At 38.6% G+C, this 24,916-nt stretch overlaps 1 protein-coding gene across 1 annotated transcript in view; it reads left to right on the top strand.

Annotated features, from left to right (window-relative positions):
- Positions 1–3,936: 3,936 nt before the first annotated feature.
- The window catches only part of MET (MET proto-oncogene, receptor tyrosine kinase), a 106,283-nt gene continuing 85,303 nt past the window's right edge, over positions 3,937–24,916 (top strand). Inside the window, exon 1 of the mRNA XM_031455257.2 lies at positions 3,937–4,449. The gene's annotated coding sequence lies outside the window, so the exon portion shown is untranslated. The remainder of the gene's footprint in view (positions 4,450–24,916) is intronic.

The following is a 24,916-nucleotide window of genomic DNA, read 5'->3' as shown; positions in this document are numbered from 1 at the left end:
ACTAGGAGCAACGAAGCCAAGGAAGGGTGAGGGAGGATAGCAGGGAGAATCCAAGAATAAATAAGACAGGGGTCACAAATCCTAGTGCCTGAGAAAATTACATCAGGATCAGAGGTAGACCAGATGCATTACAAGATAAGATGGGAGGACAATGGCAAACTGCCAAATGTGTTCTATCTACACAATTTAAATTTTTAAAAAAAACATTCTATGGGCCTATGTCTGACGGCCCTACCTTCCACAAGTTGCCAGCAAGAAGCTGCTGTTCTAAGAAGACTGCTTTCATTTTTGTTTCAAAAACAGTACCATATGAATGAACTTAGAGAATACCATCAAAGATTCAAATTTTTATGTGTTGAAGGGAGCGCAGAAAGGATGCAGCTTGTTTAGAGCTGCTGTTCCTCTCTCTTGACCATGGCTACCATTAGGCCCATCTCAGAGTTAAGAGATGGGATCCTGTTTATAGTTTAGCACTACGTGTTATCCACAAGTACATGGAAGAGGATAACTCATGCCTTTTGAGCACTTATATTTTACCAGACACTATTTCATGTGCTTTACTTATAGCTTCTTATTTCATCCTCACAATAACCCTATTATTCTTCCCATTTTACAGATAAGCCACAGAGACTTTAAGCCACTGACCCATAGTTACATAGCTAGCAAGCAACAGAACTGGGATTGAAATGCAGGCTATCTGGTTTAAAACCCACACTCTTAACTACCATGCTAACCTCAGTCTTGGAGATGTCTTGTTTTCCCTTTGAGGGGTATATCAGTTTTGAATGCCTCTGGCCCCATGTGACAGAAACACTGGGTAACAATGTCTGGAAAAAGTATTTTTTTTCACAAAACAAGAAATCTGGAAGCAGGTGTCTACTGGCATTGGTGCTGTAGCTCAGCAATGTCAGAGTCAACTTCTCATGGTCACAAGGTAGCTAGCTATTTGCTGGGCATCATGTATAAATCAAGATGAACTTATCTACAAAACAGAAGAAGATTCACAGACATGGATAACCAACTTGTGATTACCAGGGTGTAAAGGGAGTGGGAAGGGATAAATTGGGAATTCAAAATTTGTACCTCTTGGGGAGTGATGGAAATGTTAGCTATCTTGATTGTGGTAATGGTTTCACTGATGTAAACATCTATCAAAATTCATCAAATTGTACATCTGAAATATGTATAGTTTATTGTGCAGGCATCATACCACAAAAAAAGTATTAAAAAAAGAGAGAGAGAGAAGCTTACCTTTTCTAGTGGGAGATGGTCAATAAATAAACAAGTTAACATGCGAGAAAGAAAGAAAGAAAGAAAAGAAAGAGAAAGAAAGAAAGAAAGAAAGAAAGAAAGAAAGAAAGAAAGAAAGAAAGAAAGAAAGAAAGAAAGAAAGAAAGAAAGAAAGAAAGAAGGAAAGAAAGAAGGAAAGAAAGAAAGAAGGAAAGAAAGAAGGAAAGAAAGAGAAAGGAAGGAAGGAAGGAAGGAAGGAAGGAAGGAAGGAAGGAAGGAAGGAAGAAAGGAAGAAAGAAAGGAAGGAAGAAAGAAAGGAAGGAAGAAAGAAAGGAAGAAAGAAAGAAAGGAAGAAAGAAAGAAAGGTGGGAAGGAGTGGCTCAAGCTTATTATCTCCCTTAAATGAGAAAACTAAAGTCCTTCCCAGAAGTCCCCAACAGACTTCAGCTTAACCTCTATTCCAGAAAGACATCACATGGCCATGTCTGGCTGAAAAGGAGTCTGGGAAAGCAAATGTTTCTCCTTCTTAGCCCTAAGAGCGAAGGCTGGCAAGGGAAAGTCGGGTTAGAAACAGGTGCTAACCTAGTCAGCCAACAGTGTCAGTCACATGGGTTCAATTTGGTTCAGAAAATATCAACAGAATTTAATCATACAGTGTGTCACCGATGCCATGGACCCAAGGAACCTTAAATGGTAACAATTAGATTTTGCCACAAAACCAAAATGGAATTGTAGAACTCCTATTGCCTTTTTAAAGTATCTGCTTCTATGTAAATCCAAATATGTGAAATTATACTTCTAAGTCTTTTCCTGATCAAATCTATCTAGTACTGTGGAAAAACTAATTATTTGATTTTCACACTCAGGATACTTTTAGCTATGTTATTATTAGTTATGCTATTTTTATAAAATGTTTTCTCCTTATTTATGGTTAATAAATCAAAATGACAATTTTAATCCAGTTTCAAAATTAGACTGAAATTTGTCAGTAACTAGAAACTACAAAACTTCAGGGCTGAAAAAACAGAATGGTTTATTTGGACTTATAATCTATTTCATTTCCCAGTTTGCACTGGCTTTCCTGGGTCTTTCTACCACTTTAATTGTAATTTCTTTCTTTCATATTTTTATCATGGCACACAAACTCAGAAAACCTGTTAAGGCAACTACATAATGCAATCTAAAATCCAGTTAACATATTGCTATGGAAACCAGGAAATAGAAAAATAGAAACAGCACTCTAATTCCTTTGGACAGCTATGGCTAGTTGTGTGTGTGTGTGTGTATAAATTCATTAGTTTATTCATCTTTTATTGAAAGTTGGTACTGAACCCCAATACATAATTGATCTGTCCATAAACAGTCCCAGTGCCCTCCAACCAGTAAATTAGCATTTTAATATGAGTATTTTAATATGAAATAGCCATTGTTAAATTGTGTCCTGAGATATCAGGAAATCTTCAGTAGGACTGGGTTGTTTCTTTAGCCTTGCCAGCCTGTGGCCTCTTGGCACACTGTGAAGAACACCTGACTGGGATTGAGAGCTGGATTCTAATCTCGCCTCTTTCACTAACCAGCTACGTGAGGCTCTTAGGAACCTGTAGGCATTCAGTTTCCTAAGCCGCACATGGTTCAATGCCGGGGGAGGGGGGGGGTGTTGGAGTCCGCTACTATGTAACGAGAACTTTTCCACAAAATTGGGGAATCATGAGGTAATCACTTTTGAGAACTGAAATTGCTCTGTGTAGTACCTGGCACATAGTAAGCGCTCAGGAAAACAATAACTAACCTTATTACATTTTTCTATTTTTCATTCTGCGGTAAATAATTCCTGAACCTGCATAGTAAACGCTGTTTGGTCCCATGACTCTCAATAACTCACAGCCGCCATTACCTGACAAGCCCTTATGAGAATCGGAAAAAACTGCCGAATCCTGACAGACAATGCTGTTCCTGTGAGCCTGTTACCTGTGTTTTATTCCTTCTTGAAGGCTTATATCAATTTTTTATTCAGACATGTGAGATATAAAAAGTTATCCTAACACAAATTAACCCTAATACAATTCACCAAGCAACCCTCAAACTTTTTTTTTAATATGTCAACATTCAAGAATTAAACTTTTATTCTGTTGGGCTTGCTCATTGCTGACTGTCTAGTTATTTAATCAGCCTGTGTCCTGCCATGAAGAGGGAAAAAAAGTTAAAGAAACTGAGGTTTCCTCAGGGTTAAACTCCTGTGTTGTTCTTCCAGAAATCTGAGTTATTACAGTCGGGGATAATCGTTGTACAATGAAATCATTGGGACAATTCGTCCATCCACTCCTACCTCCGTCTCTGACAATGAATTCCTTGTTTGTGTGGTGCCCAAATCTCCTGAGTCCCGGGGTCAGCGCCCGGCGGCTAACGGAGACGCGGGAGAGTCTCCTCAGAGCAGAGCCTCGCGCCTTTCGCGCCCGCAGCGCGAGAGGGTGCGCGCCGTGTGCGAGCCGTGTGCGCGCCTAGTGCTCTACGTGCGCTGGGGCCGCTCGCCGCGCGGGCACCAGGAGGGGGAGACTCGGTCCCGCTTATCTCCCGCTGTGCTAACTTCAAACTGCCCGAGCCTGAGGAGGAGAGCGCGCGCGGCCAGGGCGAGAAAACTTCTCCACCTAGAAAGTTTCACCTTGTTGTGGGCGGGGGAGGGGCGGGAGGAAACGCGACCCCCACGGGGCCTGGCGCGGCGCGCGGGCGGCAGGAAGGGCGGGGACCGATTTCCCCCTCTGGGTGGTGCCAGTCCGCACCTCAGCGGCCCTTGGACCCGTGGATGAGATGGACTGACAGAGCGCGAGACAGACGTACACGTGCAGGAGCCGGCGGGCAAGAGCTGGAGTCGGGTCGCCTGGCGGTGCTTCTCGCCTGGACGCTCCCGGGCCGCCTCGGGCCGCGCGCGCCGATGCCCGGCTGAGTCACCGGCCGGGCAGCGCGCGGGTGGAAAGGGGCGGAGGGAGCGTGGCCGGCAGGCTGACGGGACGCTCGGCTGGGCCTGGCCGCAGGTGACCCGGAGGCTCTCGCCGCCCGAGGCGCCCCGAGAGCTTTGTGACCAGATGCGGAGCCCAGCGGAGGGCGCGAGCCAGATGCGGGGCGACAGCTGACTTGCTGCGAGGTGGCGGTGAGGCGCGGAGCGTGCGGGTGGTCCCTGCGCGATTGACTTCTCCTCCGCCGGTTCCTGGGCACCACCGCAAGGTAAAACTACAACCCCCTTTGGATCCTGCACCCAACCCCCTCGTCCAGGCGCTTCTGCTCTTTGTTTCCCTAAGAGACCTGATTGCTATTCCAGAGGGCAAGACCAGGGAGGTAGGCAAGAGTTTAGGGGCCTCAGAAACTGAAGGGATGTGGCCCAGGGGTGAGGTCGAAACTACAGTGGGGCTTTTCGTTTTAGGGAGTTGCTTCTGACAGCCACCTGTGTGACTCAGGAGAAAGAGGGAAGCTGAGTAGGAGATGATGTATGACTGTTCTGGCCAGGCAAGTTTCGAGGCTGTGATCTCACTCAGCCTTTACAAAAGGGATCCGGTCACCCTGTCCCAGGGTGATGCGGCGGCAGGGTTCGAGCCTAGCAGTTCCCTTGTTCTCAGCCCTACTTTATCCACATTACTTGCGGCCCCTTCCAAGGGGCAGGTGTTTCTGTAAGGGTCTGAATTGTTCATTTCTGGCAAATACACAGGGCTTGTGATCCGTCATTTTCAATCTTACCTTATCTCTTTGCTGGGGCTCTGGGAGGACATCTATCTTATTAGGTGAAACAGATCATAACTAGAGGTCAGGCCATCTGGCTAGTACTGGTGCTGACCCAATATTTGAAGCACCAAAGAAAGTATTTTCACAGACTATTGCCATTACAGAATTTACTTCAAAGCACGGCTTCCCATTTCATACCTTTTATGTTTTGAAAGAGCCATTTACTAATTTGGCAGTTGGAGAGAGTTCCTGTGGCTTACACATTGAATAGTTGCCCAGCGTGTTTTACCTTATCACAGTTTTATGTTCAAAGGAGCCCTGGGGCAGAATGAAATATTGTCAACTCTCTTAGGCAAAATAACCAGGATACTTTAATTGCCAAGTTAAGATGGTCGGTGAATATGAGAGGATTGTAAAAACTGACACTGGAAAGAATATGTACTATCTGGACTCTCTCCTGAATTTTAAGAACGCTATTCACATTTTGTAGAATTGGGTGGAGGTTTATTCTGTCATTTCCATCAGCCAGACACATGCACATTGCCATGCAAATGGATTCAGAAAAATATTATTTTCCTCTACAGCTAAACTATTACAGCTGACTAATGAATTTTTTCTGCATGAAGATGTTCTGAAAATGATGGACATCATGTTTCTCTGTGCTTTTGGGGCATAAATTGTGCTTTTATGTAAACTGTAAGTGGTGCTTGGGTTATTTACAGGTACACAGCTTTTCTTTCTAGCTCTATGCTTATTGGGCTTTGTTTTAACATGTAAACTTCCATAATGGAACAGAAAGTGAGGTGCTTTGGTTCCAACCGTAGATTTCAAGTCTGTGGTGTGGTCAGTATTCATTCTTTTTGAATTGCTGAATAATACAAATAAAATTTACATCACTCATAAGAAATGTGTATAGTACCAAAAATGTGGGTGATTGCCTGTAAAATGCACTGATGTTTTAAAAATTCTGTTCAGGTTTCAAACTTAACAGTGCATACGCCTATAGTTATTAATGTAAATATATTTTTCTTTTAACGTGATGGGATTTATGGCATATAGAAGGTGATCTGCTGACTACTGCTTTCTCAAAGATTGCTTTGTTCTTAATACATCACAATAAAGATTTACATTAGATGTACACTCCACGCCTTCAGTATAGTGGATAAGGTTTATCTGAATGATAAAGATGTACAAGATTAGCCACAGCTAGTCAACATGGAAGTTCATAACTAGCATTTTCATGACTTTTAAGCCTGCAATAAAAGAAAAATGACACTTTTCTAAGCAGGAGAAATACCCTTATCGTATAAATTCCTTTTAAGACTAAGTATATGACCCACTGTAATCTTGAAATTCTTTAAAATTTGTTTTAAGGAGAGTTAGACTAAGAAATAATTTCAAAATCAATTTTCTTAAGTATTGGTAAAAAAAAAGTAGTTCAAAATAACAGTCTAACTTTCCTTTTGCACATCTGTATAATAGCTTCAAATAAACTTTTTCTCAAATGTCATGTCAAAACAAAGTGACTAACTTAAAAGGGGCTTACATTCTGTCAGGACACACATCTTTCTCTACATGGCTGCACCAATGCCTATGGTGACACACCCATGATGAGTACACAGCTCCCTACACATTCAGAGCACCTCCCCTCTCTCTGCCCCCTTCCTCGTCAACCCCTTCCCTTGGTTTGGTGAGAGCTGCTCCCAAGCCCTTTTGTGCCCCCATTCTGCCTCTCTAATTTCATGGATTCTTCTTCAGTGTCATTAGGCTCACCAGAATCATCTATGGTTTCCTTTCCCCATCAGCCCCAGTATTTTCTCTGGGCTGCTATGTTTGTTGGTGGGATACCAAGTTTCCCAATTATGCCACCTTAAGGGGAGAAAATGTGCAGAAAAACTCAGTTGCCAGGGAGTTAATCTCCATTACCTTGCTGGTGTATATTTAAACTGGTGACACTGATCCCTCAGGGCAGAGTTTCTTCACAGGGTTTGCTCAGTGCAAACTGAAGTCACTTCTTAGTAATAAACAGTGGATATACCAACTAATGTCAATTCAGGATCACTGTGATTCCCTGTTCTTAACAGAGTTGCTGCCAGGCCCATACTTGCCTCAACAAAAATAGCTAAGAACCATAGGTTGAGCATCTTAGCTATTTGGTACGAGAGGAACATTTTTTAAAAGGAAGCAATGAAATATCTGCCCTTAAAGAATTTATAGTCTAGATATTCAGATGAATAACACACATGCAAAATGGAACCAAGATCCATAATTTTAAAGGGGACATCACACAAGAGTGACAACATTAAAAATCATCCTGTTTGATATTAAATAATAGAAAAAAATCTTTAATGAAAAGATTGGAGTTTAAAGAACTCACAATTTTCAAGCTGCTTCTAAATATCTCATCTTTCTGATACTACGGCAACTTTACAAGATAGGCAAGACTGATATCAATATCTTAACCTCCTCATACCATAGACAAGGAAACTGTGCATGAGCCTAGCCCCCATGCTGACTCAACAGCACCACATATCTTCTGCCTAACAGTCAAGGAAGATTAGCTATTTTGAAGCATTTTTCCACTGAGGCACAGATTGGAATCCTTAGGTTAGTGATAAATGACTATAACATTTCTAGTCTCTGGAATTTTTCTCACCTTTTCTTTCTCCAATTTTCTCACCTTCTCTTTCTCCAGTTTTCTTTTTTTGTAGTAAAGCATACGAAGAAAAAACTCCAATCATATGTGCAGGGCATTCTCCCATTATCAGATTAAGAGTGTGAGTAATTTTGTAATCTACCCTTCTATCAGAAAGCCCATTCTCAGATATCGCTTCAGCTGTGTTTAACAGTTTAGTATATTCCCCTTGGGATTTGTTTCAATAAAAACATCCAGTAAAATCTGACTACTTTGCTTTTCAAGGGACAAAATAAAAAAAAGTATTTTTATAAGCTGTAAAATGTAATTAAGAGAAAAATCACACGTGTGACATTTGTAGCAGGAGGTGTGAGCACAGTGAAATGAAAAAACAGTTAGTTGGCTAATTGCATACCCAGGTATACATATTTCTTCTGTGATTGTATAAATTTGTGTAAGTATGTTTATGCAGGTTACTCCTGTTATTTTAAATTTCTATAATAAATTATGTAGCTATTGAGTAAATAGAAATTATATAAGAGTTTATGAACCATATAGACTATGTAATGGTCTATAGGATTTGAAAAGTATTTCTCCTAATATAAAAAAGGATAAATATGGTCTCAGCAACTATGAAATATGGTCAGAGAATCACAGGTTCTAGAGCTGGGTTCCTCTGCTCTAAGAATGTGGTTGAAGGTTTAGTCATTCAGGGTAATTTGGTGTGCACCTATCAGGCGTAATTCTAGACTCTCGTAATGCAGCAGAGAATAAAACAGACAAAAGTCTCTGGCCTCATGATGTTCTATTCTATATTCAGGAATACAAACAATAAACAAAATACATAAATAAAATGTATTATATGTGAGGTGGTGATGACAGCTATAAGGAAGCATAAAGTGGAGAAGGGGAATAGGGCCTGTCAGGGATAAAGAGGGAGTTGGGTGGTGACCGAAAAATTCAGTAGTAGGGTCAGAGAAGGCCTCATTTCAAAGGTGACCTTTGTGCTAAAACCTGAAGGAAAAGAAAGAATGAGCCATGTGGCTATCTGGCACAGGCACTCCCTTTGAATTCCTCAGGAGTGCCATTCTCATTTTGCTTCCTCTGCAGTTGTGCAATGCACAGCCTGCACAGCTGTACATGGAGTCCCTGTTTTTTTATGGGAAGTACTTGGACAGTGCCTTCACCACAATCTTAAAGTTGCAGGTGAACCACATCCCTTGGTTTGAGGGCAGTGAAAGAAGAGAACCATGGTATTTTTCTACATTCTCCTGGTCCAATATCTACAGCGCATCCTTGATCAGGGATATTGCTCCATTGGACAGTTTTCCTTCTTATTTTCTACACTGTGATCCTGGCCCAGTGGCATTTGTTGAGAGTAATACCCATAGCCTTAGTCACGGATCCCTTCCATAGTATAATCTGGAGATGGCAAAGGAGGCAATTGCTGATGGTTTACAGCTTCTCTCTGCTGTGCACTTTTTTCTTGCCTTCTCTCACTGTCCTTTTCTGTTTCCAGTGTTAAACCACTGTGTTGAATTTTCTTCATTCCCCCTTAATGCGTTGCCTGTGATTTGCAAAGAGGTAATCTAAATGAGTAAAACTAACCCTTTCACTAGGGGGCAACAACCCACTCAGAAAAAGCCCTACCTAAGAGGGGACAGCCACTGCTTGACATCATCAGAGTTGACATGAGTCTCAGTGAGTGGTGTGGGCCCATGTGGTGGTGTCTTTCAGATTTTCAGAGGCTAGAAACCTCTCAATTTTAAAATGTTGACTCAGCATCTTTAAACTGTGCAAACTAGAGAGACAAATGGTCTGCAGACCAGATTTGGCTCCTGGTGGCCCCATTTGTAATCTTGGCCACAACTATACCTGCCAAGTGGTCCCCTGTGTCACCCTCAGGTGCTGTTTAATTCAGCAATATGCATGGCCAAAGAGCCCCAGGACTGCTTCTGCAAACTGTTTTATCTTTTGGAGTTCTCAGACTCTTTTCCTCTCTGGAAAATAAGCTTAGCAATTTAAAAAAGTTGTATTTTCTGATCATCATTCATTGATTGGCATGTATTATTTTTTCTAAATTCATCAACCCAAATACTTTCTATCAAACTATGTATATTTCCAAACTAAAGAATAATGTAGTTATTTCATTCTTAAACTGAAGCAATAATTCTCTGAACTCTAAATTCATCATAAATTTATGTGTAAATTTCATATTTCATTTCCAAATTCTCATTCAGAATAAACTCTCTGTTTGGAATACTGGTACTTTCTTTGTTTTGTTTTGTTTTCTTTGACCTACGTCACTTCACCAATTGTTATTCCTCTATGACTGAAATTCAAAATGTGCACTGCACTGGTTTCGAGTGCCCTTTAAAAGCCATCAGATCAGTGTTGCAATCTATTTTTTCAAAGAAATAAAAGCTCATAGGTTGTGCACTGACTTGTTTCCTTTAATCCTAAAACCTCAGTGAAATGCCCAGGCTAGCAGCCTTCCGGAAGGCCATTGTGTTAGAACGGAAGATTATGTACTGTATTTCTTCCTACTATTTTAAATGCAAATATAGTAATATATCATGAAACAGTGCACATATTAAGATCAGTGGCCTTTTCCTGTTTTGAAATGATTTCTTGGTCCCTGATAGTTGGAAATCTGAAGTCTAAATTGAACCTAGAATCTCAGGTCCAATTTTAAAGTTGTCTGTAAAAAAAAAAAAGAATTGACTTGGAGGAATTAAAACATACTCCAGTTGTTCGATAACCATGGGATGTTTCTGGCTTCTAATACTTTACTGAAAATATCAAGAGCGTTCACAGCTAGAGACCTTTGAAATAATGTAGTCTCCACAATCAGAGAGAGGTGGTGTAAATTTGTTTAGCAGAAGGTAAGTTGCCTCCTTTGAGGCCTAATCATGTGGGAAAGTAAAACCTAGCCAAGTTCTAGGCCCATAAGACAACTCAAACTATCTTTAAAAATAAATTTTGGCTTTGCTTGGGACTAATGTATGTTTAGATCAACATTTTAGTTCTTAAAATTTAAACCTAGGGGTCTTTTAAAGGAAATTTAATCCATGTGTTGATTCACTAAATCCTAAATCATTACCCATAAACTGTATGTCTCTCTAAGCTCTTTGATGTCTAAGAAATCTTTGAAACCATGTAAGGCCTCTTTTGTTCCAGAAAAATAGGAAGTTGGCTTTTGCTAAGTGTCAGTAAACAGCATCTTCAAAAATCTGAGTTAGGTCTAAAATCCTGCAACCATGACAGAATGGATGTTTGAATGAGTACTATGCATTTTTCTGATACAATGTGAAAAATATAAGTACTTTTAAATATCTTGCTTACAATTGGTATTCAATTGTAATCCTTACTAACCCCAAGGAAATTATTTTGGCACAACGCCTCTTTTTATTGTAATATAAAGTCCAAATATTTATCATTTTATCCTGGCACACAGTAGGTACTCAGTAAATATTTTGTTGAATGTTAAATGAATGACTTTTTCTTCTGCCCAGAATCTTCCAGCTAATGTTAATCTTTTAATTCAATATCAGTATCCATCTGTCATGTCTTAGAACGAGATCTATTCTGAGTCAGTGACCTGGTTTGACAAATTTTAAAAATAAGCCATCTAACTAAATATATGGCATTTATTGAAATTCATTCTGTACCATGAAGCAGCAGCCTTGCAAAGAGTGCTGAAAATGGGAAGGAATTTCTAGGCTAATTTGATTAAATATTCAATTGTTACCATACACTTTCTGAAAATTGATTTTTTTCCTGTTTTACTGTTCCTGCCGTCCCTTCCTCCCACCTTGACACGCTTACTGATTGAAAGCTCTGCACAGAAAAGGGCAGGTCGTTTGTGTGTATAAGCAAGAGCAGCAAGTTCAAACAGGCTTGGAAAACATAATGCTGTAATCATAAGTTGCCATAATATAGGAGGGGAAAGAGGGGTACTCAACACTAATAGTGGTGTTGAATTTGCTTCAAATTACATAGATGACACATCTTTGAATTCTATTGTGTGGGAAAAAAACACCTTACTGTGGTTAGATTTCCTGTTTGTGTGTATTTTCTGGTAAGTAGATGTGCCATATAGACTTTAATAAATATGTAGCTTTAAGTGCCATTGAAATGCACATGGTTAGAGTATTGATAGCTATGGAGACAGCAACTCCTTCTCTCTAAAAGAAAGAAAGTAGTATTTAGAAGAAGGCATGGTACTGAAGCTTGGGCATTGACATTTTTCTTGATATCATGTTGTGAATTCCTAATGACTCATCACATTTTGTCCCCAGAAAACCTTTCCTGATCAAAAGTGTGTTGTTTCTGTGTAACACTGAGGTGCCAGAATTTGTCAATTTCTTATATCTTGGTGGGGAGGAAAAGGAAAAGTATGCTATTATGGTCTTGAAATAGAGGTTCTCTTAGGTGAATCTGCAGGTTTGTTGAAAACATACATTATTAAAACTTGTTTTGAAATTTAATTATAGATAGCACTGTATAAGGAGTAATTTAGTTACATAGTTTTGACATGCTTAATTTGTATTTCAATGGTTGACCAAACCATCAGTAATAATTATACATCCATGTGTTCATACACATTCACATTTAGATGATTTTTTAAACTCCAATTAAAAGGTCTCACAACTTTGATAAATGAGTAGTCAAATGCCTGTGTATCTATACATCTGGGAAAATGTGATTTGGTTTAAGACATTTTTGTGATAACTCTCACGCTATAAGTATAGGAAATACATAATGAAGAAGACCTGCAGGTTTTGTCAGGACATTGGGTTACCAGGGTTAAAGGACGGGAGAGGTGACACTGAAGGGTCATGGATTTGGGTGCACTGCAAGTCATGAAGAAGTGTTCCGTTAAGAATCAGATTGCCACCTTCCAAATAGGAAAAAGGCAGGTCAAAACTGAGTGAGGAACCAAGGGGATCTCACAGGGAGATGTTAGGCACATGATAAGCTAAGTCTAAATTCCTCCAACTCTGTCACATGTGGTTTGGTTCTAGGAGAAACTAGACTGTCATCTATCCATTACTAAATCAGGCCTCTTCGTCTGTCCTACCTGTAGCTATGAATAAGAATAGCAGGAGTATGTAGCAGAAGCAGAAAGAACTTTTATTCTGAGTGGTGGAGGCATGTCCTACGCACTCTATTAGCCACTCAAAATGAATTGTAAATGAAATTCTATGTTCTCAGAAGAAATCATGGTATTAAAAAAAAAAAAACAAGCTCGGAAATATTTTAAACCATTTTCACAACTAAAATTAGCTGGAGTATCAAGGCATTATAATGCATCCGTTACTGTTGTGACCAAAAGTTATGGCCCTTATCACTGTATCCTTAATTATTTTTCCATCAGTATATCATCTGCTGTCGATATATATATTAGCTTTTCTTCTGGGTATTATCTTGAGACCATTTCTTTGGGCCTTGATTATACAGAGTGCATGATGCAATGTGCGTAAGAGTTGTACTTCTCACATTCTAAACATGAACTCAGACAGTGGTCTAAAGAGGAAGAGAACTCCTATCAGGGCCTGCCTTTACTGCCTGTCTTTTTGCCTCTGTGAGAGTCTTAGGTGACCAGCTGTCATCTGACTCTGGCCTCACATTAAGGCAGCATCCCTTCAGCTCCAGTGTACTGTTCGAAGTGAGTCTGCGGCCTGACCATTATCTAGTTAAGATAAAGACAGCAGACAAATAGAATCATTTAGGGCCTATGTGAAACTTTGGCTCTAAAATATTACCCTAGCTGGGTTTTTTTTTTTTCAATTGAGTGTAAAGGTGTACGATAAATATTTTAAATTCTATTGAATTACATAAAGAAGCAACCAAAGCAAAGTTTTTTGACAGAAGAACACTTTCTTCTAAAAGAAATTAATATGTATTTGGGACTTTTTAAAATTCACTTTCTGGCATGTCAAAATTAAGATACTTCTGAATTTTATTTTAGTCTCACTAACACACACTTGGATTGTTCATTGAAATCTGTATGTCAAGGTCCAGTGAGTTTAAACATTCTTCTGGTCTTCAAATAGCTTACAAAAAATTATTCTTTAAATCACCAGAAAAGTGCAAATAAAACCTCCTGACAGTTTCATTAATGACAATGAAAAGTGACAGTCCTTGAATCTGTTGTAACTTAATTAATTACTTTCCAAATGGTATTAAAGATTCTGAATGAATAATGTGACTGGTATTTAAGATCAAATCTCCCTCACAATTCCTAAATGGGTTTTAATTTTCAGAGTTAGATAATTGTTATACCTGATTCATTTCTTTAACATCTATAGACTGTTGGTTTTATAGAAAAGAGAGCAGAGTATCTGTTTCAATATGTTTTTCTTTTCCCTGAAGTTATTGCTTGCAGATTTCAATAATACTTTGAAATAAAAATAATCAAATGCTGTTATTTTCTCTTAATAAAGGTTCATAGGTCTAGTGAATTATATAGAAATTACAAAGAATTCACTAAAGAGGTTATGATTATGGGACTATTTAATTCCCAAATCTGCCTTGGTGACAGTTTAGAAACTCAATGAGAATGAGCATTGTGCATTAGGATAAGTATTACCTCAAGTGAACTTTTTATTCTTGTTTTGGTCATTTCCCATTTTGGCCAATCCATAGCACCTGCTTCTCTTACCAGCAAATCTGTTTACTGGTCTCTAGGCTCATTTTTACCCATTACCACCACAATATTTACATGCTCTTGAATCTCTTTGACTTCCCTTCTTCTTAGTGTAACATCTTTCTTTGTAGTTTAGAGAGTAAACAGAAATCTAAAATGGTCACCCATTTTTACCTCCCTACTTCTGTTGCAAATGATGAAATGGTCTTTTCAGCCTATGGTCTTGATCCCATTCTTCCCCACATCTTCAAGCATCTTGCTCCAATCATCCCACCTTCCCTACCAACCTCTCCCATCTTTAAAATCTCTGTTGCCTTTTTTCATTCAGCGCTTACTCAGTTTACTGCGTCTTCTAGAGAGAAATAAAACACCCATGTCACACAACCTGATGGTATCCTTAATACACAGTTACTTTGAGTAATTCATTCCTATTTCTGCCTTAGCTTTAAACGAAGAATTCTTGAAATTGTCCAACTCATTTTTCCTACTCTCATTCATTCTTTAACTCATTCAACTTAAGCAGTCTGTTCCCGGCTCCCAAGAAAGTGTCCTCATGCCAGTCTTATGAAACCTCATTGCCAAATCTGATAGACACTTTTATTCTTATCCCACTTGACTCCTCTGTAAGATTTGACACCATATACATCTTGCTTCTCCTTTCTTGAAATTTCTTCTTAAGCTTCTGAAATACCACTCAAACCCTGTATTTAGCCTTTAGATATAACATTTAGATTCTGGTCTTCTTTTGGGTTCCATCTGAATCCCTCCTTTCTACTTACAGAACGTGCTCATGGGTGATCTCCATCCCCCCGACTTCAAATACACTGATGGACCAATAGTTCACAAATTGCTATCTCTGACTCTCTCAACCACTGTGCCCGTGTTGCTAGTTACCTTAGAAACACTGTCACTTGTCTGACCAAAGACACCTCAGAATTATTAATGGAACTATTATTTTTGCCACAAAACTCTTCTCTGCCCTTGTTTATGACACCCAAGATAGATAGTTTTCAGCCATCCTTGACTTCCCAGTTTCTTCTGTGGTCAAAATCCATGTTGAAGTGGTGTCACATAAATTTTATCTTCTTAATATCTTTCTAATCTAGTCCTTTCTTTCTGTTTTATGCATACAACCATAGTCTTTGTTTAGGATCATTCTTTCATGTATTCATTCCATTATCTGTTCTTCAACAAATCCTTACCAAATGCCATGTAATGGCACTATGCTAGGGACTAAAAATAGAGCTTATAGTCTAGTGGGAGATACAGATAAGTAAATCACAACACAGCATTATAAAGTAGATGAGAGAAAGTCAGGTTTGATGTTAATAGCACATGGGAGAGTTTCTAATCCCTTTCTGGAAGGCAAGAGAGATATTGGAGAAGGACTCCTAGAAGCAGTGTTACCTAAGATGCAACTTAAAGGGAGAGTAAGAGTTAACCAGGTGTAGATGAGAGCAGGAGTGTCTCATAAGGAGGAATCCACATGTGCTGAAACCCAGAGTGGGAGAGCACATGACTTGCTTCAACAACTCAGAGTAGGGTAGGGTGGCTGGAGCCTGGATTTCTTGGGAGGTGATGGCAAGTGGCAAGGCTGGAGAAGTAGGCAGACACTTAATCATGCATGGCTTTTAAGCTGTGTTAAGGAACTGAACTTTTTAAACATAAAAGTGACATAATCAGATTCTCATTTTAGAAAGCTATCTCTGTTACATTGGGGAATGGATGACCAGGGACAAGAATGAAGAGAGAAGACCAGGGAGGAAGCTTTTGTAGTAATCCAGGCAAGAAGTGACACTGCCCTAAACTATAGGTTGCAGTAGGGATGGAAGCAGGTGGACATATTTAAAACATCTGTAAGTGGGAGTCAAGGATGATGTCCTGAAAATGTGAGAAATGTTAGGCACCAAGATAGGATACAGAGTGGGAGAACATGCTTCTTGGGATTAGATTTAGGTGCCAGAAGGATATTCAACTGCTCCTTCTTAATCTCTTTGTCTCATTCACGCTACTACACAATCAACTTAATTGTTCTATGTGTAATCTGTTGTCTGAGTCCGCCTGCTACAAAGTAAGTTCCACAACAGCAGGAATGTTTGTTTTGTTTACTGATGTACCCCCAAGCACCTCGCACATATTACATCCTCAATAAATATTTGTCAGATTCAGTCTTGGATAGTTGTTGGACATACAAAACTGATGCCTGAGAGATGGATTTCTGGACTCTTTGGAGATAAAGAGATGAAGATACAGATCTGGGAGTATTCACTCTATTGTAAATCTTCATCTTCTATTGTCTGGAAAGATGCAGTGACCTTCTGATATGTCTTCTGGCCTCTAGTTCCACTCACCACACTGTCACCGAAATTATCTAATATATAGTTATAAGTATGCTGCTTTCCATGTCCTGCTTAAAACCTCCCAGTGACTCTCCACAACAGACACAGTGCAGACCCCTCAATAGAATGTATAAGACTTTCAATGATATGCCCCAGCCCAACCTTCCAGCTTCATCTACCCCAATCCAAGCCCACACAGCCTCTGTGCCAGTTACAGCTTCCTGAACAGCCCTGCACGCTCTCTCCAAGGTGCCTGCCTGTGTGTCCTCTCTGTCCAAAGTGTCTGTCTCCTGCCACCTCTGTGCCTGAGCAACTCCACCTTATCCTGCAAGTAATATCTCCCCTCTTGGCCTTGCCTCTGTCTGCCTTAGTTCGCTCTTCCTCCCTGTGTTCCTTCAGAAATGTGCAGCTGTCTGGAGTGCACAACCTGGAGGGCAGTGGGACAGGAGACAAGAAATGCCAAACCCTGGGCAGCACCTGCACAGTTAAAAGGTTTTTTTTAATGTCTTGCCCTCTTTTCTCTCTTTTTGTTTCTCTCTCTCCCTCAAATACACGTAACACACACACACACACACACACACACACACACACACACCTGCCTTGAATTATTTTTCTTGAATTGATCGGTTATTTAAATGCACAGTGCAGTCCTGCATAGTTGTTTTTAAGCTGTCCTAACGTTTTGTTTTATTGATTTTTCAAGGATCCAGAGTGTTTACTGAGTTTTAGATATTGGATTCTGTACTTACGTACTTATCTTTCTGTACTGTTCTATTTTTACTAGAATAGCTTTGCTGCATGTATCTTTGTTCATTTAAAAGTATTTAAAATTTTTGTAGAAGGTTTTATTTGGTCTTTTATACTCTGATTACATACTGATCTCGACATCATTATATACTTTTAATTTTTCTCTCAACATTGTTAGAATTGTATTATGTCACCTAAGGAATCCACATCTATACAAAAATATGGCCAGCTTTGTTATTCCTTCCATTCACATTATTTTCTTGATTTCTAAAAGTTTTTTTCTACTTTGCCTAAAAAAAAAAGTCATACATTGACAAAATTCACCTTGAAAAGGGTCCTTAGTTCATTTCACTGCCAGAGAGTCTACTTGCTAACTTTGATTTCCAAGAAAAGTTCTTAAGTGTGAGCAAAATAAAATTCAGACATACCCTAGGAACTAACTGCCAATAGTGTTAACAGGGAGTGCCCACCTCACTTGACCACTCCATATTTCAGGGTCACAGCCTAGCCTTTGGCACCTTTATGCCTATCCTCTTCGTTTCACTTTTTCTGGGTGCTGATTTCTCTTTCTTTTGTGACAGCTGCAAATGGGGTCCCCTCACCACCAGAATTCCTCCTCAGCCATTTGATTTCTGCTTTAGGCAACACCAGAGGAGACTGAACCATTGTATAAAATCAATCCTGAGCACAGTTCTCCCCATTTGAAATTTACCATGCCTTACACCATGGACATTTTCAAACACTGAGAGAGGGAAATGTCTGATTCATTAGTGAGTAATATACTGGCTTCCTTTCCAACTTGTCTCCCTTCACTGGTTCACATTCTGACTATTCAGTCAGGGTTATTCTATTCAAACCCTGTATTTGAATGCAACTGAAAAAGGTTGCTAGGCTTTTTTTTTTAATTTGTGAGCTTAGAAAGATATTTCTCAAATGTGATTTGTGGATTTGTGTTATTCAGGGTTCCTGGATTAATTGAACAAAATCTGGTAGCACTTCTGCATGATCTGAACTATAAAATGACATCTATCCATTAGGCTGAAAAAATATTTTTAAACAGTTTTAGAGGATTTCAAGCATCTTCACACTTCCCTAACATTGAAAGTTCAGTCCACATTTTCAAGAGCAGTGATACATTTTTATCTGACCTACAGCTTATTAATGAGACAAAATGCTGTCTATCAATCAAGTCTCTGGCAGTTCAGTGTATCTTTCTGAACAGGACTTTTTACAGTGCGCAACGATAAAACAAATGTCCGTTTATTCTTCTTTCCCAGAAGTTGAATACTTTCAGCCATTCTTAAAAGGACAAAAATATTTACTAACAGATTATGACTTTGTGAGGGATAATCTTGAGAATATAATGGCATTCTATTCTTTTTATCTTTACCCTTACTATATCACACTTGGATAATGATCTCAATCATATATTACAACTGGAAAATGCAAGCTGGCTTTTTCTTATGCTATGATTCAATCATTTTCACCATTTAAAATGTTTATTGGAAAAAGGGATGCAATATTAGATAAGAATCTGAATAAAAGCACTATTTAAGTCTCTTTCAAAGAAACAATATTTGTGTACTACTTGAGTCAGTGTTTAGAGGAGCCCCTAAAACATTAAGTATAACAAAAGAAAACTATTTTTGTACCATGTTTAACTTGTTTTCTTCTATAGCAAGCTATATCTGAATTTGAACAAACTGTTTTATTATAAATAAAGTATGCAAATCAACCTAGGAATACTTTTTCAGAAATTTCGTGTCAGTGACAGGCTGCCATATAATCTTTAACTTTTCTCTACAAGCACACAAATCTCCCTTGATTTTTAGTAAAAAAAAAAAAAAAAAAGAAGAAGAAGAAGAAGAATCTTTACTTCTTATATAGTCATACCTTCACATGGTATTTCAAACCACCTGCTAGTAACAGGCTACCCTGATAATCACTTTGAAAACAGCATGTTTTAGACACTCAGCATCAAAACAAAAAATGTCCGTAGTTTTGCAACATGTATGTGCTATAAAAAGTGTAAAAACTACTCTTGTACCCCAACAGATAAATAGGTTTGGCCAAAATCTTTTCAATCTGAGTTCTGTTAGTAAAAAGGGTGACTATTCCATTATTTTTCTGTATTTGCTTACAACCCATATTGTCATAAAACATACATTCATGGGACATAATTACACTAAAAAACTTATTCATTGTTTATCTGAGATTCAGATTTAACTGTGCATACTGTATCTTTATTTGCTAAACCTCAGTGTGAGCATGGGTTTGCTCCTCTTTAAAAAGATAAAGTAATGATTCCTTATTTGTTGTTCTTCCTTAGTGTGGCAGTCCCTTATCATGGCCTTTGTGTTGGAAGACAATTTAAGAAGGAATTCAGGAACTTAAAACAGGTTTACAGGAAAACCACAAGATGGCCAAAGAGTGGGAAAATAAGAAATAACAATATTTAAACTGTAGATGAGAGGGCTGAGGTGATGAAAAAGTTACCAAGTATTTGGAGTGGGCTTACCCAGTGGACTGTGCCAAATTCCTCATTTTTGATGAGGGCAGGCAAAAACTGGCTAAGAGACAACTTAGAATGATAGGCACAGTAACAGTATTTACTGAATGCCAGAGTATGCTTCATAATTGAATAATTCATCTCTTACCCTCCTGGTCAACCCTCTAATGTGTACCATTATTATCCCCATGTTTTAGATGAAGAAAGTGACACTCAAGGTCAGAAGGTATATCAACGGTAAGGCCCAGATTCACATCACACTGAAGTGTGATGATACCAAAACCCCCTACTCTCTCTTCTATACCCCACCTCTTCTCCAGAAGGTTTTATGAGTTACTGGGAAGAATGTTGTCAAGCAAACCAGTCTGGAACTATTAGACATAAAATTGACTCATGGGTATTTTGAATCATTTAAGTGTGGTCATATAAAAGAGCAGTTGTATAGGCTGAAAAATCCTGATGATTTCTTCTGTCTCTTACTGTTAGAAATTGTCAAGACTGTGTCTGGTTACATTAGATGGGATTTTTGCCATGGTGTATTTTATCTTTCTATAATCAGCTTAGTCTTTTTTGATGATAACACTAAGTGTTAAGTCTTTAGGCATAAGAATCAAATGTTCAACAAAGCATGTTTTAAAATTTGCTTTCTCAACAATTCAGTAGATCCATTCACTTTTCAATTTAGGCTACACATTTAGATTTTTAGCATCTATCTTGCTGTACTCAAATCCACAGACTGTACGGCTTTTAAGGGTAGAAATTCTCAGTTTCTAGACAAAGGCATGGTATGCAATGGGAGCTCACAAATATTTGATTAATATTATGTGCTAGAATATGACTCTTCATAAGCAGTGAGTGTTTATAAATACAGTATTTTAAATGTCAGTAGGAATCTCCTGTTGGGACCTTCTTCCCTTAACTTTGTTTTTATGGGCCTGCTTATACAATTAATGGAAATAATTTAAATGTAAACAAGGCTAAGGATTTTCCTTAGGATTTCATTCTGGCAAGTCCTCCTGGAGATTTAGCCATGACTGTTTTTATGATTGCAATTTCCTTAACATGGAGCCTCAGCCATTTTCCATCACCATAAATCCCTTTTATACACTTAAAAGCAGAATTGAAATGTTTTCTAGATTTTATATCTTGACTCTTCACTTAGATACATTATTTCTATCTTGAGATTATGTTAAGTAAATATTGCAGAAGAATTTGAACCTATAAAGCAGAAAAAAAACTAGTATATCACCTAAGAAATTTTAACTAGTAGATATGTTTCCAAATGCGAAGTGATATATTTAAAGTAATTATTCAATTAAATAAAGGCCATATTTTCCAAATACTTGAATAGTTTACATAAAGTTTTTTTATGCACTTGACCGTGTATTTGAATTCACAAGTTTATAGAATATTCGAGTGGATATTGTTTTTAGGACTTTTTCAGAAGCAAGGAATAAAAGAATCACAATGAAACTGAAGATGAAAAAGAGAGAGAAAGAAAGGGAAAAAATGTTTACTAGCTCCCATTAGCTAAAGACATCGTGAACACAGATGTTCAGATAATAGCCTTAGTAGCCTGCCTTCTCCATGGCTAGGATCTCCTGCCCCTTGGGTCAGTTTCATGCCCAGGCAGGCTTTCTCCACATAGCACAAAGATGGTCATCAGACACTCCAAGTTAACATCATCTTTAGTGTTTTTGAGAGAGAAAGGTCCTTTCCCAGTATCTATATTAAACCCCAGAGGACTCTGATTGGCCTTGCTTTAGTCACGTGCTCACCTCTGACCAAGTTCTGGGTCAAAGGAATAGAATTCACTGAGAGGCCAGCCTGCTTTGCAAGCTCACCTTGTGGTGAGGAGATGGGCCACGTGATTGACAGCCCCATTAGATAGGGGGTGGAGAATTTTCAAAAGAGTTGCCAGTAGAGAGAGTGAGTGCTAGACAAGGAAAAACAAATGTTTACTAAAATGTTGTGCCTTTAGAATAAAAATCTTTTCCAGGAAATGCAAATAATTTGAAACAGTTCAAATAAGCATCATACTCTCAAAAAAATTAGAAACACACTCATATCACATTTTAGATAATATTTTAACCTCTTTGAATCTCAGTTTTGTCATGAAATTATGAGTTTTCCCTAAGGACATAGGAGTAATGCTTACCTTCTAAAAAATTGTGCAGATTAGAAGAGATGATTAAAAGAGATGTAACTGACAGTGCCTTGTAAAGTACTGTCTGCATAGTTACAAAATATTATGATTTCTAAGAAAGGAATACCTAAAGAAAGCAAAGTTACCCATGTCAAAGTATGGAAAGTCTCTCTTACAAAATGTATTCCATGACACCTGTTGTGTTTTTTCACGAGGAATCAGGACTTGAATATAACACATGTATATGCTTTGCAACAGATTTTTGTTGATGAGGATGGTGATGGTGACAGTAGTAGTGGTGATAGGCACAGGTAGTTAGTCAATAAATTCTTAGAGAATTAAATGTATTTCTAGATTTCTAGAGCATGAAGAAAACCAATGTAAGCTAGTTAAATGAGAAAACTAGAGGTATATAGTTTGCAGAGTCTTACGGTTAGGTTGAGCTGATATTTGTAGCTAAAAGAGCATGCCTCTTTAAAGGAAATACTCCTAAATGCCAATAGTTTAATGACCAAGGTGCCATTGAGCTAATCATTTCTAGGAAATGTTTTGCCAGTAAGATTATCTAAACTATCAATTGAAAAGAAATAGAGAAATGTTTTATGAATGATTCAGTTTCACCTGCTTTGTGCATTTTAAGAGAATGAATTAGTCACTCTGTTTGAATCATCTTTACATGTTCCTTTTAGTAAGAAATTCGAAGCTGGTTAAATGGCCAGCACTATTTCAGAAAGAAAGAAAAAAAAACAAACAGTAAAAAGACATTTTATATTGAAAGCCTGATCCAAGTACATCACAGGAATAAATGTATCAAGGCAAAAATATATGAAAGATGAAAGTATTTCTGGTGTCACTACCAACATAAATATTAAAATTGCTCACACAGCCTGATCTGGCAGATGATGTAGATAGAGAAAAGATAGCAATATACGCCAATTCAGTGGCACTGGAGTAAAATGTAATTGTAGAAAAACAATGTCGGACTTGAAAATTATTAAGAATCGAAAATTCTTTGGAGTTCATTGGTTCAATCCAGGGATACACTTGTAAGTATTTAATAACCATCACACTAGGAGGGAAAAAGCCCTAATTTGTAGTGTTTGCCAATTTCTGTGGTGTAACTACTTCCTCCATATCCTTAGCTGGTTCCAGAGAACTCCAGCACACAACTTGTTCAACAATATAATTTCACAAATAAGAAAACCTCCAAGGCCAAAGGAGTTGGGTGTCTAGCTTTGGATCACACAACTATTTAGCTGCAGTCTCAACTAAAACTTGAATCTGCCTCCCCTGCTCCCATGCTGTGCTTCGGTATTGTGAATGCATTGTGAGGAAAGGACCAGGACTGATTGATTGGTAAGCCCACCTGACTACCCCTAGTCTGGTTAAATTCCCCTTGAGGGGCTCTCATAAACCTTTCCATGTTAAGTTTAAGCTGTAATCTGTCTGCCTCTGTTACTAGTCTGAGATCTCAGTCTGCCTCTCCTACTAGTCTGTCAGATCTCCAATCTGACAACTGGAAAGTGTTTTACAATCCTTTCTTTCATTTCTTGCTGACTTTAGTTTGCATGCCCTGCTGTAGGTATCTAAACCTCCTCCTTCACCCTGATGTCCTTGGTCACTCCTCTGTAACCATCAATTTCAGCACATGGTCATATACCCTCATTTATTTTTAGAACACTACAATCATACTTCATCAGTGTCCCTATATCTTTACCTGATTTCTCATTCTCTTCTGCTGTCTCAGAAAAAGTGACTTCTTTTATGCTTCAGGGCTCTTGGGAATACCTCTTTTTGATACCTTGGAATGTAGGCCCAACAATTTTTATCTCCCTCATTTGCCTTCTTTGTTTTCTCCACTTCTCTAGGCTCAACTGCTTGCATTTTTCCTGTGTAATATTCTCTTTCCTGCTACTACATCTTTGCACAAACTGCTCTTCCACGAGGAATTTCCATTCTTTATCTTCCTTCACAGCACAGCTTTAGCATCATTTCCAGGCTGGCTGGTTGCCCTTCCTACACACTTCTATTATTTCTGACAGTCCATTGCTATCATCAAGTGACTGTGACCTTCCTGGGGAAAGGCACCGTGTTTCTGTGTTCCCAGCACCTACCACAGTGCTTGTCCCTTAGTATATAACCAACAAATATTAGTAGAAGACAAGGAGACCTACAAGTAAGCATATGTCTTTCCTGTAACTGAAAAATAAACTCCTCCTGACCCTGATATTGCCTTCTGCTTGTCATTCCTTTAACAAACATTATACTTCCTTATCACACATTCCCTTGCAATTTAGCGTATGATACCATTATTGAATCTACTGAAACTACTCCTGTGAAGATCGACCAGGAACTTCTGTGTGAACCACATCCACCTTTGTGAGCCCTTCACTTGCCTTCTATGACACAATGCAATATTGATTCTCTTGACACCTTCCTGAACTTACCTTTGTCGATTCCGTCACAGATTTCTCCAAAGTGGGTATTCCCCAAGATCGGGTTCATTTGCCTTTTCTTCCTTCACCATGCCCCTCCATGAACATACTCATTCTTGGTTTTAACCATCACCTCTGTGCAGAGAACATGTAAAATTTATTTCTTTTCCAGCCAGAATCCTTATTACTCTGCTAAGATCAAGTTCTGAATTCTCATTCTTTCTAGTGCAGAGATGGCAGATATTTGACACTCATGCTTCTACTTACCACTGTCCATCTAAGCTGGATATTATTGTCTCACCCAAGACCAATCATACCACTTTCCCAGTAAGGGTAGGCTTCTCCTCAAAATCCTTCTCATTATTCTCCTCTGTTGCTTGGCCCAAATGCTCTATCTGCTTGGAATCATCAGTCTTCACTTATTCCAGACACCTGCTTCCTGGTGAGCAATGTAAAACATACTAGTCATCCCTGTAGTAGAAGATTTTTATTCATTTCTCAATAACACAGCA

This window comes from Camelus dromedarius, chromosome 7 (assembly GCF_036321535.1).
Source record: "Camelus dromedarius isolate mCamDro1 chromosome 7, mCamDro1.pat, whole genome shotgun sequence".
NCBI lineage: Eukaryota > Metazoa > Chordata > Mammalia > Artiodactyla > Camelidae > Camelus > Camelus dromedarius.
Note: the sequence above shows the minus strand (reverse complement) of the source record. Positions and strands in the feature narration are given on the sequence as shown.